A 13204-nucleotide genomic window follows, 5' to 3' on the forward strand; every position below is an offset into this window, starting at 1 on the left:
CGCGCCCCGCCTCCCCCGCCGCCCGCCAATCAGAGCGGCGGCTGCTGCGGGCCGCGCCCCGCCATTGGCCGCCACCGCTGTCAGTCAGTGGCCGCCCCCGCGGAGGGGCGAGGCGGGCGGGGGGGTGCCGGCTCCGGGCGGGCGAGCGGGGCCGGGCGGCGGCGGCGCTGCGGTTGCGCCATCTGTCAGGAGCCCCGGTGGGAGGGAGCGCCCGAGCCGCGCTCGCCCGGGCGGAGCGGAGACGAGGCGGTGGCAGCGGCGCGGACAGCCCGTGCGAGCTCATCCCTGCCCAGGCTGCGGCTGTGCCGCCGCACGGAGTCGCCGCCTCCGCGCCCGGCCGCGGCTCGGCGCAGCGCGTCTGCCCCGCGGAGAGGCAGCGGCGCCCGGAGCGGCGGCCCTCGCTGCGGGCGGGCGGGGGCAGCCGGCGGAGGAGCGGAGCGAGGAGGATGCGAGTGCGGCGGCGCCGCCCCGACCCCGCGCTGAGCTGAGCCTAGCCGAGCCGAGCCGCCTCAGGTAACGGAGGGGCCGGAGCCCGCCCGGGGGAGCGGGGGCGGGGGGATGCACGCATGGATGGATGGATGCTGCGGCGGGTCTGTTTCCTTTGTGCACCCGGGCGGGGATGGGGTGCGGGGGCTCCCGGCGAGGGGAGGCGGCCGCGCTGCTGCGGGTCTCCCCCGCGCACGCACCCGCGGACCCCGCGCCCGCCGCCCCCACCGGGAGCCGCGGCCGCAGCGCGGGCAGGGCCGGGGCAGCGCCGGTGACCGCCCGTGCGCGGCCCCTGCGTGCCCGCGGGTCGCCCGTGTCGCTGTCCCCCGCCCCCGCGGACCCCGGCCGGGGAGAGGGGAGGGGGTGCAGCACAGGGACAGATTTGTTGTCGCCGAACTGCGAAAAAGGGGAAGGGGGGGAATAAATAAAAAGACCTTCTCTCTTTCTGAAATAAATCGTATAGGATTTGCGCGTCTGTGACAAAGGCCTCTTTCAGGGAAGAAAGAAGGGACGCACAAAATGCCCAAGGGTGGTAGGATGTGAAAAGAGGCTTGTTTCTTGTCTCTCCCCTAGAGCCTCTCTGTTCCTTCCCAGACGAGGCCGCTGATCTGGTGCCAGGTCCTTTTCAGCCACATTTTAGATTAGGGAGAGATACCAAACGCCACACCATGGGTGCCAGCGTTTTGCTGCGTCTGCAGAGCCACAGTGTACGTGTCGCCCGACCTCCTTAATAATGCTCAGTTTGGCCTCTGCTTCCTCGGGATCTCGCCTGATTTGTGCGCTGTGTGGATTCTGCGTGTGCATGAGCTCTGGGAGAGGGCTGGCCAGGGAAGGGGGTCACTTTGTGGAAACAGGACCATGATACCTTGGTCCGTTCAGCAGTGACGGGGAGGGCAGGGCTGAGTAGGTGCTGGAGGAGAAGGTTTGGGCTGAGTGGAAAGCAACCCTCTGCAGTTGCTCATCAAGCACTCTGATACGCTCTGATTCTTAAAATGCTAAACAGCGAGTGACCAGGGCGGACCGGGCTTTTGAAATGCACGCACAAGGCTGGGAACGCCTTTGAGACCTTGTCATTTTCCTTCTTGTATACAACCTCCTTAACTCCCACATCCTTCCTTCCACCATCCCTGCAGCTGTAACACTTTTCAGGATCTCCTTCCCACACCCCTTTTTTTTTAATCTTTCTTTCTTTCTTTTTTTCTTTCCCTCTTTTTGTCTTGATGTCTTTTTAATTAGCGTTCTGGAAGCTGAGAACAGTTGAAGGTGAAGATCTGTTTGTTTATATGCTGGTGGAGGAAGTGTTTTCATTAGGGTTGACTCGTCTGGTCTCCCATGAGGAGGAACAGTAAGCTAAAGGGACACTGTCAACTTGAAATCCAGAGAATGTGCATGATGAATGGAGAGCTGTGTCCAATATTACACCCACCGTTGAGCTCCCTGCTGGAGATCTGTGGTTTTTATAAGCTTGTCTTCTGACTGTGTGGGTTGGTCATGCAGTGAAGGAGTAAAAACACACTTCAAACAAAGTTCTGTTAAGTGAACAAAGGAGTGCAGAAGAAAAATACCAGAGTGGGAAGGGAGGGAAGGCAACATCTCCAGCTTCTCAGTTACATCCATTGTAGCCACTGCTTGACCCAGTGGGAAACTGGAGGGGATACAGTTCATTTTTACAGTTACACATTTATTTAGTATCTGTAAAGTGGAACGGTTGTTACCTTTCCTCCTGTGTTTCAGGAGTTTTCAGCACCTTGATGTGTGTGCTCAGAAAACTGGTAGCATTTGATGGATGTCAGTAGGTCAGTGTCTTTCCACATTATAAAAACAATTTTAAGAATGGTATCTCTTGTGAAAAAAGACATTGGGTTCCTTCTTGAGCCATTTTTACCCCGTAAAGCTATAATTTTAATGAAAAAGAGAAAGAAGGATTGCCTAATTAATGCTTTAGAAATTTGTATTTTCTTGGTAGTAGGCTGCAGAGTTGTTGAAACGTTCAGACGCTTCTTAGAGGGTGCCTTCTTCTCTACCTCCAACAAGTTACTGCCTCATCTGCATGGCTTGTCTTTGGGAAAAGAAACAGTTTTCGATATGAAGTTGTCTGATGGTAGGCCACTGGCTGTGGTGTCTTGTTGTTTATGCTTCAGGCATGTTGTTTCAGAAATTCTGTGTTGCCTGCTGGTAAAATACATAGAGGCATAAAATACTAGTTAAGTAGAAAACTCTGAACAGCCTTCTCTGGAAATTATTTTGATGTTGAGTAAATACATGTCTTCAGTGAGGGACAAATGACTTTCGCATATGGGCATGGCAGTCAGTGTAAGCCAGAAATTGATAAAATGGTATAAAGAAGCTGGTTATTAATAATTTTTAAAACTGTCCTTAAAAGTTAGGACCCAGTGATAAATTTCTAATTCATGTGAGTAAGAAAAACATTGCTGAGGAACTAGTTGTTTTTGACAGACTACAATAGATTCCACAATACCTTTATGTGAAATACCTAAATGGTGTTACCTGAAATTCATGAGTGGAGTCTGATACAGTGAGGGCCTCTGTGACCACTGGCCCTGTGGCTTAGCTGAGTACTAATCTGGGCATGGTATCATCTGCACTGATTTACAGTGTAATAAAATTGTAGCTAAGGTGAGTGAAAACTGTCCAGCACATTTGTGATGATTTCATGCTGTAATATGATACATTTACAATATCATATGTTTAATTATATTAAGGAAAGTTTAGAGCTGTTGGCCATCTCATGCCCAACTAATTACTTTTATTTAATCAGCACCTTCACTTTTCTGTCTTGCTGCATTACTGTGCTTTTACTTCACGAAGAAAAAGAATTGATGTGTTTTCCCTTCTTCCTTCTCTCTGGGGTGCACATTAATATTTGATTCAAACTTGTTCTGTAAAGTTCTGCTTAATTCAGTTTGGGCACTACTTTGAATATATAATAATGGTGTTTGTTTGTGTCATGGACAGTGCTTTGTAATTTGCTTTATGGGCAAGTCTGCTGCTGGCAGTGTGTACTGTCGAAGTGACCTTCCTTTCAGAGGGAGAAAACCAGTAACTCCTGGCCCTCTCCCACCCCTGCAGCTCCCACAGAAGTGTCTTCACAAGTCGTTTTGACCCATTACTCCAAAACCGGGACTTGAACTGACAAATCTAGTTCACCCGAGCAGTCTCATTGAAATCCAGCAATTAAGGATTCCTTTGGTGACAAAAGCCCTGCAGATCTGTATTGTGCAAGCCAGCCATTTACTCCAGGCGAAACCCACAAAAGGGTTTGCGTGCCTCGGTGTGGAGCACCCTGAGTTGTGATCCCTGTCATCTCTCTCCCCTGAGCCGGGGATGGAGCTGCTTGCTGTGCCATGCTGAATGCTTTGTGCATCTCAGAGCCGCGCTCCCAGCAGCTCAGGGGAGTGTGGTGAGGGAGCTGCTGCCAGGGCCACCCAATGCAAAGTGTCTCAGAAGGAGGTGAAACTGCAGGGCTGCATCTGCCTGCCTGCTGGAGGTCTCACTTGGTACCACAGTGCCTTAAGGTTAGCTATTAAAGACCCTAACCTGATTTTGGTAAGGTAGTAGTCATTTATATATATTTTTTAATAGGAAGAAAACACACCAAAAACACAAACAAACAGGAAAACCCCCCCAGAAAAATACCTAAACAAAACAAAGAAAAAAAGGACAACAACCAACTTTGCATTTCAATAGACGATAAACATGCAGATGTAGAAGAATTGGGATTTCTAGCATTTGCATCCTGTCATGGGTTTTGCCCTTAGTCCCTGGCTTCCAGACAGAGAAATGACAGGTGCAGATGAGACATGAAAGGGTGAAGCTGTTTGGTGCTTCCCAGGAGTGTTGGAGTAGCGAGCCCCGTTAGCGCTGTGCTCTAGGGCAGTCTCACTTGTTAGCTCCAGCAGGGCTTTGGTTTCGGGCAGGTAATCTGCCTCCCAGTGTGAGAGTGGTCAAGTTAAACCTGTCTGTGTCCTTGGGCCCTGAAACTAGAAACAGGCCTGACCTTACTGAGGTTACAGCCAAGGAGAAGTACCCTATTGCTGTCCTTGCCACTGGCTGCAAGAAAACAATCACATTTTGTAGAGCTTTTTTTGAACTTTAGTTCACTTGGAACGGAAATGAAATTGAACAGTATCACTACTTTTACTGGGGGAGGTGAAAAATCATATTATTTCAAGTCAGTCAAAACATGATGCCTCATCTTGCTTCTGACTGTTTTAAATGGTAACTTGCTGTGAAAGCAAGGATTTAAACTCAAAATACTGCCACTTGTTTAGAGCAAAATAATGAACCTTTGACACCTTGACTTTTTACTGGAGTACAAAATCAGCAGCAGTTTTGCAGAGCTTTAAGATGCGGATAGAACTAAATAATCTTGCAAAAAATGGCTGTCAGATTTTTCCTGACCAGCTCTATTCTTTGTATGCTATGAATTTGAATGAATGTTTTACATTTGAAAAAGCTATCAAAAAGGATAGCCTGGCAATATCAACTGATTTGAATTAGATAATCTGGGTTAAATCTTTTTTTCAAGAGGGAAGAGGACAGCAAATTTTAAACTTGCTCTTCCTAAAATTTGGCTCCTTTTTTTGTATCAAAGACACCCCAGTTTGAATGGTTCCACTGATGTTGGTTGTGACAAGGTGCTAGGGGGAGAGGTTACCCCAAATTTTCCTGCCCAGCTTCTCCTGATTCAGAGAAGTCTTGCACCTCTGAAAGTTTCCCCTTCCACACTATGATTTTCTAAAGTATCTGTGAGTAATAGGTCCTCGCTGCTTAAGGCAGAAACCTAAATTTTTAGAGCAAGTGCATTGACGTTCATCATACTGAGATGTGGTTTAATGTGGTGAACGCTACAAGGCAGCTGCAATGTGAGAACGTTTTGATGAGAACGGGAAAGGTGACCCTTCTGTGCTTATTTGTTTTACTCTATTTTGGTGGGTTTTTAAGGAGGCAACAATGACTGGAGGCCTTTTCTAGCCTAGGGAAATTCTTTGTTCCATCCTGCTTTGGGTTCCCCGTGGCTACAGGCAGAAAGGAGGGATATTGAGAGGCTGCCGTGAGTGATGTGTTCAGTGCATTAAAGTACAAAGTATCCCAGTCGGAGCTCCTCAGAGGAGCCGGAGATACTTTTAATAGTATCGAACCCTGTGCTGTGAGAGCAGCTAGTCAGCTCTCCCCAAAACAAAGGCTCTGTGGCCAGCCAGCCTGAACAAAAAGACTCTTCCTCACATAGCTCACTTTGCTACACAGCTCTGGAAGATCATCTGCACATCCCCCCGGCTCCCTTGCAGCGGCTCTGGGAGCTCTAAAAGACAGATTAACATCTAAAGCTTTGGCTGTGCAAGGACGATTAAAACCTGAAATTGAGACCTCACATTTCAGAGAAAACGTACCATCAATAATTGAAGCTCCCAAAAATGCTTGAAAAATGCTGTTTTATTCACCAAAGTGTTGTTGCTGGCAGCGGTGAATTTGGAAAGTGTTTTGAAGCTGAAAGTGATGGTAGTGGCAGCAGGACAATGTATGAAGAAGGGGAGAGGTAGCCGGGGTGGAGGGACACGGAACAGACCAAGGGAAGAGCTGGCTGAGCAAGCAGAGGAAGCTGCCCTTGTGTGTGTGACTGAGAACATTTGCTTTAACAGAAAAGAAGTGTTTGGCACCACTTTAACATGAAAATAACTCTTGTTTTAGTGATTTTGGGAGGAGTAAGGAGGAAACCTCAAATGATTGGCTTGGCTTGCATGAAATATCTTCTCTGTTTAAAATTGTCCTTTTCCTCTTGGCTCTATTTTTCCTCTGTTAACAGATTTGACCAAAATAGTTCTTGATCCTTTTTGGTATAGTCCAAGTTGAAAACATTTTTGCCAGATAATCTCAATCATGGTAGGTCTAAGTTTGCTGTATGAAGCTATACAGAGAAGTTAAACAGGCTGTGAGAATGAAGACTAATATGAAATGCCCATTCAGGTTTGTGCTTTTTTAAAGAAAAACTTTACTATTCCATGTGAGTTCTCTAATGACCTGTCTGGTGATTCCTAGCATCCTTTTTCTTTACAATTTCTATTATTTTACTTTTTGGAGGTGGGGAGGGGGTGGGGTTTTTTTTGTTTTGCTGGTTTTTAGCGAATAAACTTTGACATTCATTTGAAGGCATTTTATTGTATTAATAAAGACCTTTCAACCTCCTTTGTTTTTGAACAACCTGTGTGTGAAAGAGCACTTTGCCTAACATTGATCTTTGACTTGCAGCTGTACCACAAAAAAAAAAAGACAACACTGAAAGTTTTCCTGGCATGACTTTGGAATATCATGTATTTCCTATCTTGATAACAATGTACAGATAATTGTGTTGAGGTGGGGTTTTTTTGGTTTTTTGTTTTAACAAATATATTTTCCCCCTTTGTACCTGACATTTAAGCCACAGAATTGGTCTGGGGCTTATAGTTGAAGTTGATGCTCTTGCCCAGAATAATTGAGAAGAATTGTTGTTGGTTAGTTCTTAAGTTCTCCAAGCCAGAAGCCACCACAGTGGATGATGAAAATGCTGGGCACTTTATCCCATACCTGGTAATTTCTTAGGACTTGGCAGAGAAGACCAGCCCATAGCCCTGTTTGGAAGATGGTGATGATTGTGTCCCAGGGACAGGGGGAAAGAGCAGGTGTAAGCAAAAGCAACTCTCACACCCTTTAAAAAAAAAAAAGGATATTTTTCTAGGCTGTCTTTTTCTTTATGGGCAGCCCCTTCCTAGGCAGCTATGATATGTTTTTGCCAAGACAAAAAGAACAAATATGTCTAAGACTCTGTTGTCTGAGTAGGCAATTAGGCTGTTTCTTGTCTTAAACTGTATGTAAATGCTCAGTGTTTTTCTTGGTGGTGAAGTTAATGGTAGTGGGAGTTTATTATGGTGAAGTTAATGACCTCTTGGATGTTTTTAGAACTTCCTGTGAACAGGTCCTCTTGCATACTGTCACTGTATGCTAATAATTTTTGAATTACAGAGAGGGAGCCCATATTCAGCAAAATTTTAGTCTAAAGACCAGCAAAAATGCCAGTTCTGTTGCCTATCTTCCTCCCTGAGAAGTAACTGAAAACGCCTAAATTTCCTTCTGGAGCTGATCTGTGAGATAGCCAACAGATTATGAAATTTTTGGATGTTATCACTCTGCAACATTTAAATCAGTGATTTCATCAAGAAACACTCTCAGTCCCATTTCCAAATTAATTGAAAATGTTTTGCTGGTTTCCCTCTCTTCAAGAAGGAATAAAACTATTTAAAACTAATCTTTTGAATAGCACAGTGTCTGAGGTTGTTAATAATATTAATTTACAGTCTTTAGTTAAATATGCAGGCCTTTCTTTCCAAGTATTAGATTCTCCAGGTATCTTTGAATGGTCAGTGATTTTTATATTCATAAGACCTCATACTTTGGACTTGTGAAATGAAATAGCTGTTGGATTTTTTTTTTCTTAATATCTCTTCTATTTTGTTCAGGAATACCAAGGCAAACCATCTTTAAAAGGAGAAAAAAAGTGTTAAATTAAACCCATTGTATTAGCTGTATTCATTGCTGAAAAACTTTGTAAGCCCATCAGTCTACAACTAGGATCAGTGTGCAGGAGCTGACAAGCTGAAGAGACAGATTTAACTTTCAGTGTAGCAGACTGTATGCTCTCAAAAACCCACACATAGCATTGGCTTTAATTTCTTTTGAACACCTCTCTAGGAGTTTCTCTTTTGTAGGAAAAGTAGTGAGCCCAAAAATTTGACTGAGAAGAGAGCTGCTAGATGTTGTGACCTTGTGGAAGAAACATCCCCTGCATTTGAAGGTCGGAAGTGACCTTTTGTGCACTGGAGGAGGTAGAAGACAAGCATTGACTGTCTTTCTTGCTTAGGGCAGCATTACTGGCATGTCTAAAAACTGCAGAACTCCTTGTCCTAATGTTCAAGTGGGGCTGCCAAAAAGGAACAAATAGGGCTGCAGATAAAAGTGTGCAGGGTAGACTGTGTCCCTTTTCTTCCTCCTCAGTCATGGCAGGCAGGGTGGGGAGAGCATTGCTTTGCACTGCTTGATGACTCGACATTCACACCAATTTGCTGCTGGTCCTGTAAAAGGTTAAAAAAAAATTCTTTCATGTATAGATTTTTTTTATTTAAACCACTGACCATCAGTGTGATTCAGTGACTTCTTTAAGGGTGAGGTAACCTTGTCCCTGCTCTTGCTTACATTTTCAGCAAATCTTAATTCAGAATCATGAGGTTACATTGTTTGGCATTGGGGGATTTTTGTTCCTCCCAATGCAATAGAGTGAGTAGTTAGTTCTGCTTTATGAAGCTGAGTGTATAGACGTAGGTGTTAAACGAGTCAGCTTAATCTTGCTTTTGTGGTCAACTCCTCCATGATTTGTCATATAAGTTTGTGCCTTGCAGAAGATATCTGACATCCTTTAAAGTAGTGTGGCACAGCAGGACTGTGCTGAGAACAGTCTGGGCCTGCATGTGGACAGCATTGCTTTGGCTGTATTTCCTTGGGTAGAGTAAGTCTGGGACCCAAGGTACACCTGCACAGCACTGTGCCAAGGTGGGCAGAGGAGCTCACGTGTGAGATCCAGGAGAGCCCCAGCTGCCCAGAGGAACGCTGTGTTCATGGGCCTGCCCTGCTTCCAGGACCACTGTGTTTGTGGTTGCTGTGAGTGTATCTGTGTGGCAATGTGTGGTGTTGTAGAGCCTGTACTTCACTTCTGGACACAAAAAAAGAGAGACAAGAGAGCAATGACCAGAAAGAGCGGACTAACTAGATGAATGTTCATTTTCATAACATCATGCTACTCAAACTAGCTTTTTAAAAGTTGTTACTAAAGTTGACATTTTTTACTGTAATTGTTATTATTTTCTTTTTTTTTTTTTTACATTATCTGCCCTACAATGTTCCATAGAAGCTACAGCTACCCACAAACTTTAGGGTGACACAGTGCTATGATGGTATGCAATATCTATTTTCAATCTACCTTTTTTAAAGAAGGGTGCATTCAAATTGTATCATCATAAGCATTGGAGAGTAATTCTTGATGAGTGAGTTCTTACCAAAAAAAAGTGCAGAGAGATTGTAGTTCAAGTTTATTTTGACATTTTAATACCTATCTGTGGATTTCTTAATGCTGCTGGACTGTTGTTGACACTCCCTTCCAAAAGGGAAACATCACAGAAATATTAAGAAAATGCAGGTGCATGCAACTCTGTAAGGTGAATAAAATCTGTTTGCCGATAATGTGGGCACCCCAAACTGTGATAAGAACTTCTTCCATAATCAGCAGCATGTTGCCACTGTGAGATATAATTTCTGAGAAAATATCTTGAAAATGGCAGTCAAACCGCGTAGATTTACTTCATGATTGTTGGCATGGGAACTTGCTAAACCTTTTTTAAATTATGACAAGTATGCAGCTTTGGACTCTTTCACATCATACTTTAAGAATGCGGTGGGGGACAATGGGGAGAAACTCCTAATGTTATTTGAAAGAATGATCACCTATGGATTTTTTACCCAATCATATTGTAAAAATTTATTTTCTCTAACTGATCTCTCTCTAGAGCTTACAGATTTGTTTCTAGAAGTACTTTTTTATTAGTTTTCCCATTAAACTACATTTTAATAATTCTTGTAACATCTCTGAGGTGAGCTGTAGGTTTGAAGGAAATAATCTCCCTGAACAGAATAGGGGTAACTTCAAAGCTGGGGCTTCATCCAGGCAGGTTTTGAGCATCTCCCAGGACAGACTGAACAAACCCAGCTCTCAATCTTGCCTTCATATGTCAAGTGCTGCAGCAGCTTTGTGGACATCCACTGGACTCACTCCAGTACGTCACTCTTTCTTTTCCCAGGACTCCCAAACCAGACCGAGTACTCCAGATGTGGTCTCACAAATGCTGCATAGAGAGGAATAATTACTTTGCTCCACCTGTCAGCTAATTAAATTGCTTATTTGGTGCCAGATCTTCAGTTGCTGCCAGCTATCTTAATTTGCCTCCAGCTGGAGCTGGTGAAAACTCTCCCTTACAGGAGAGTACTTGTAGGCTCTGTCACCTCAAAAAGAGCTGGAGCAGTGATGGTCCTTTGCTTAAGTTACACAAGGAAACTGTCCAATCCAGTGGTTGTGTAGAGAAAACTGCAAAGGTTTTTGATTTCCCTCTGGTGAATGTTTTGTACCAGTCCTTCATGCTTCACACTGCAACATAACCTGAAGCAGTAAGAATGCATCATATTTTGGTAAAACAATGAAGAAAATGCATAATAAACGACATATGCAGATTCATTGTGTGTATTCTGTTTGTTTTCCTGGCAATACTTTGGCTATTAGCTAAGTTACCTGCTCTAAAGTTCATGCTTGGTACCAAATATGAGGACTGAAATAAGAGTTGTGCTATCCATGTGAGCCTCACAGGAGCCCTGGGACAAAAACTTGTGCTTAAAATTTTACACCCAGAAGGTGTTTTCTTCTCCACTAGATTTCTGAGGCTTTGTCATTGTGAGTGGGCTGTTATAGGTGAGTGACGTACTACATGTGATTTGCTGTAGTTAGTGTTTTTTAAGGTCTAATCTTCCTACACTATTTGATTATTTTTTTCCAAATACACACAAAATGAAAATTTCATGATTAATGGTTTAAGTACTGAAATTAATGTTTGCCTGAAAAAACACAGAGCTACTGGAGTACAAGATAAATCCCCAACCATCAGCAAACCCGTGCATGTGGGACTTACCCTGCAGTTGTTGCTGCTTCTTAGAGTGTGTTGCTCCCATCACCTAGCTCAGAGGTCCAGTGTGGGAGATCAGCTGAAGGTGTGGGTTTTATACCTGCATGTACCTGCTTTAATGTATTAATGTTTAGTTTAGGTAATTCTGGCTCACAAGTAGCTGTGGCAAGGTAAGTGTCTGAGGTGTTGAGTGCATGCTGAGTGCTGCCTGACTGACTAGTGGTCAGGGGTTGGCTGGGCTGAGAGTCTGCTGTGCCTGGAGGAGCTCCTGGATATCTATTCCATCAAAGAAAAAGGAAGCCTTAACAGCCCACTGGTGTAAAAGGAAGTGGTTGAGAGGTTTGGGCTGGGGAAGGTCGCCAAGGGAGAGGAAATGTCAGGCTGCTCTTTTTTTTCTTTTCTTTATTTCTTTTTTTTTCTTTTGTTTTTTTTTTTTAATTTAACCTTTAATATTTATTCCCACCAGAGAAGTTCCTCTCTTCCTACTCTGGCAGTTGCTACCCCTGTTTTCCTTCTCTGATTTTTATTTGGGTGTTTGTTCTAGCTCTTTGGCACTGGCTGTGGCTGCCAGGAGCTCTTTTAGTGGTCCCTTTTCCATCTGTTCTAACCCTGCTTACAGAAATCTTGTCTTCATGTTTGCTTACCTTGGTCTTCTCCACTGCTCACCTTCCTTGACTTGCCTGCAAATCCTCTCATCTCCCAGCACAAATGAGCTCTTTATCCTTGAGCTAATGGGTGTTCACAATGCTCTGATCACAATGTTGCAGAACTGCTTATATTCACGGTGATTAAAAAATAAAAAGACGGATTACTTTTTTGCCCAGGCCCAGAAAATGAGTTGTAATTTTTCAGTCAGTACAGTTACCACTGTAGGTTGCTTGCAGCTCAGAGTAAGCAAGGAACCCCTCCTGGTGTGGAAGCCGCCCTTGGGTTACACAGCTCATTCAGGTTACCGAGGCATTGTTACATAGCAGAAGGACTTTGTGCAATAGATATTTCAAAGTGGAGGCTTACTACTAATCTGATCATTGGATTGTGTGGACAAATGGGGAGTTTGCCTGTTCACAGTAATTAATGGGCACACACACACCCCCTGACCCTTCAGGGACAAGACCTTCCCCAGGTACTATTGGTGGTTCTGGTGAACAGCTCTCGCCGCGGCTGAACCATGAGGTTCACCAGGTCAGGAGGGTGCATGCTTACATGTATTTGCTTTTATTTAATCAGAAACTAGGGTCACTTGTTCTAGTATTTAAGCTCTTGTGGAGGAGAGAGTGAGAGTTGAAAGCATTCAGAAGTTTTGTTTCAGTTTTGGTGTAAGTCGTGGGAACAGCTCACAAACTTTCTGGTATTTGGTTGCAGCTTGAGTAAAATAGTTCCAATGGGAAGATGAGGTGGATGTGTTTCAACTCACATTTAATATTTGTTTAAATGGGCTACACAAGATTAAACTTAGGTTGTTGCAAACAAAATAGAGAAGTCACAAAAATTCCTTTTCCAAAGAGTATGATGTGTCATATCGTGGTAGAAACTTTGGGACATGAGGCGACAAACAGCACTGAGTCCAGACAATGCCAGCACCTTTGGTCTTCTGCATCCTGACCCTGAGTAAAATTTGGGTGATGCCAAGACTGGAAGCCAGTGTTACCAATCTCAAATATTTAAATACTTGTGTGATTTTGGAGGAGAGGAAGAAAGGGTGGGAGTTTAGAGCTCGAGATATTACACGTTCATTTGGCCATTGAGGTCCGAGATAGTGTGGTGGCTGCTGCTGCTGCTGAAGATCTCAAAGGTGACTATCTTTTTCTTATGGAATAAATGTGTGTGTACTTGTCAACACCTTCTAATTAAATGTAACACATTCAAATTGTGTTGGAGGTCGGCTACACCAGTGTGACTCAGGTATTTTTAATATATATATACTTTGATTGCTCTGTCTGGAAGAC

General features: G+C 44.3%; 1 protein-coding gene across 4 annotated transcripts in view; it reads left to right on the forward strand.

Moving 5' to 3' along the window:
• Positions 1–412: 412 nt before the first annotated feature.
• The window catches only part of FYN (FYN proto-oncogene, Src family tyrosine kinase), a 141039-nt gene continuing 128247 nt past the window's right edge, over positions 413–13204 (forward strand). For 3 of the 4 annotated variants that reach the window (XM_033055385.2, XM_033055387.2, XM_033055386.2), the window contains exon 1: positions 414–513. The gene's annotated coding sequence lies outside the window, so the exon portion shown is untranslated. Of the gene's footprint in view, positions 514–13204 lie in introns of all 4 variants that reach the window. The other variant, XM_033055388.2, reaches the window with a different exon arrangement.

The sequence above is a fragment of the Catharus ustulatus genome, chromosome 3 (genome assembly GCF_009819885.2).
Source record: "Catharus ustulatus isolate bCatUst1 chromosome 3, bCatUst1.pri.v2, whole genome shotgun sequence".
NCBI classification, from domain to species: domain Eukaryota; kingdom Metazoa; phylum Chordata; class Aves; order Passeriformes; family Turdidae; genus Catharus; species Catharus ustulatus.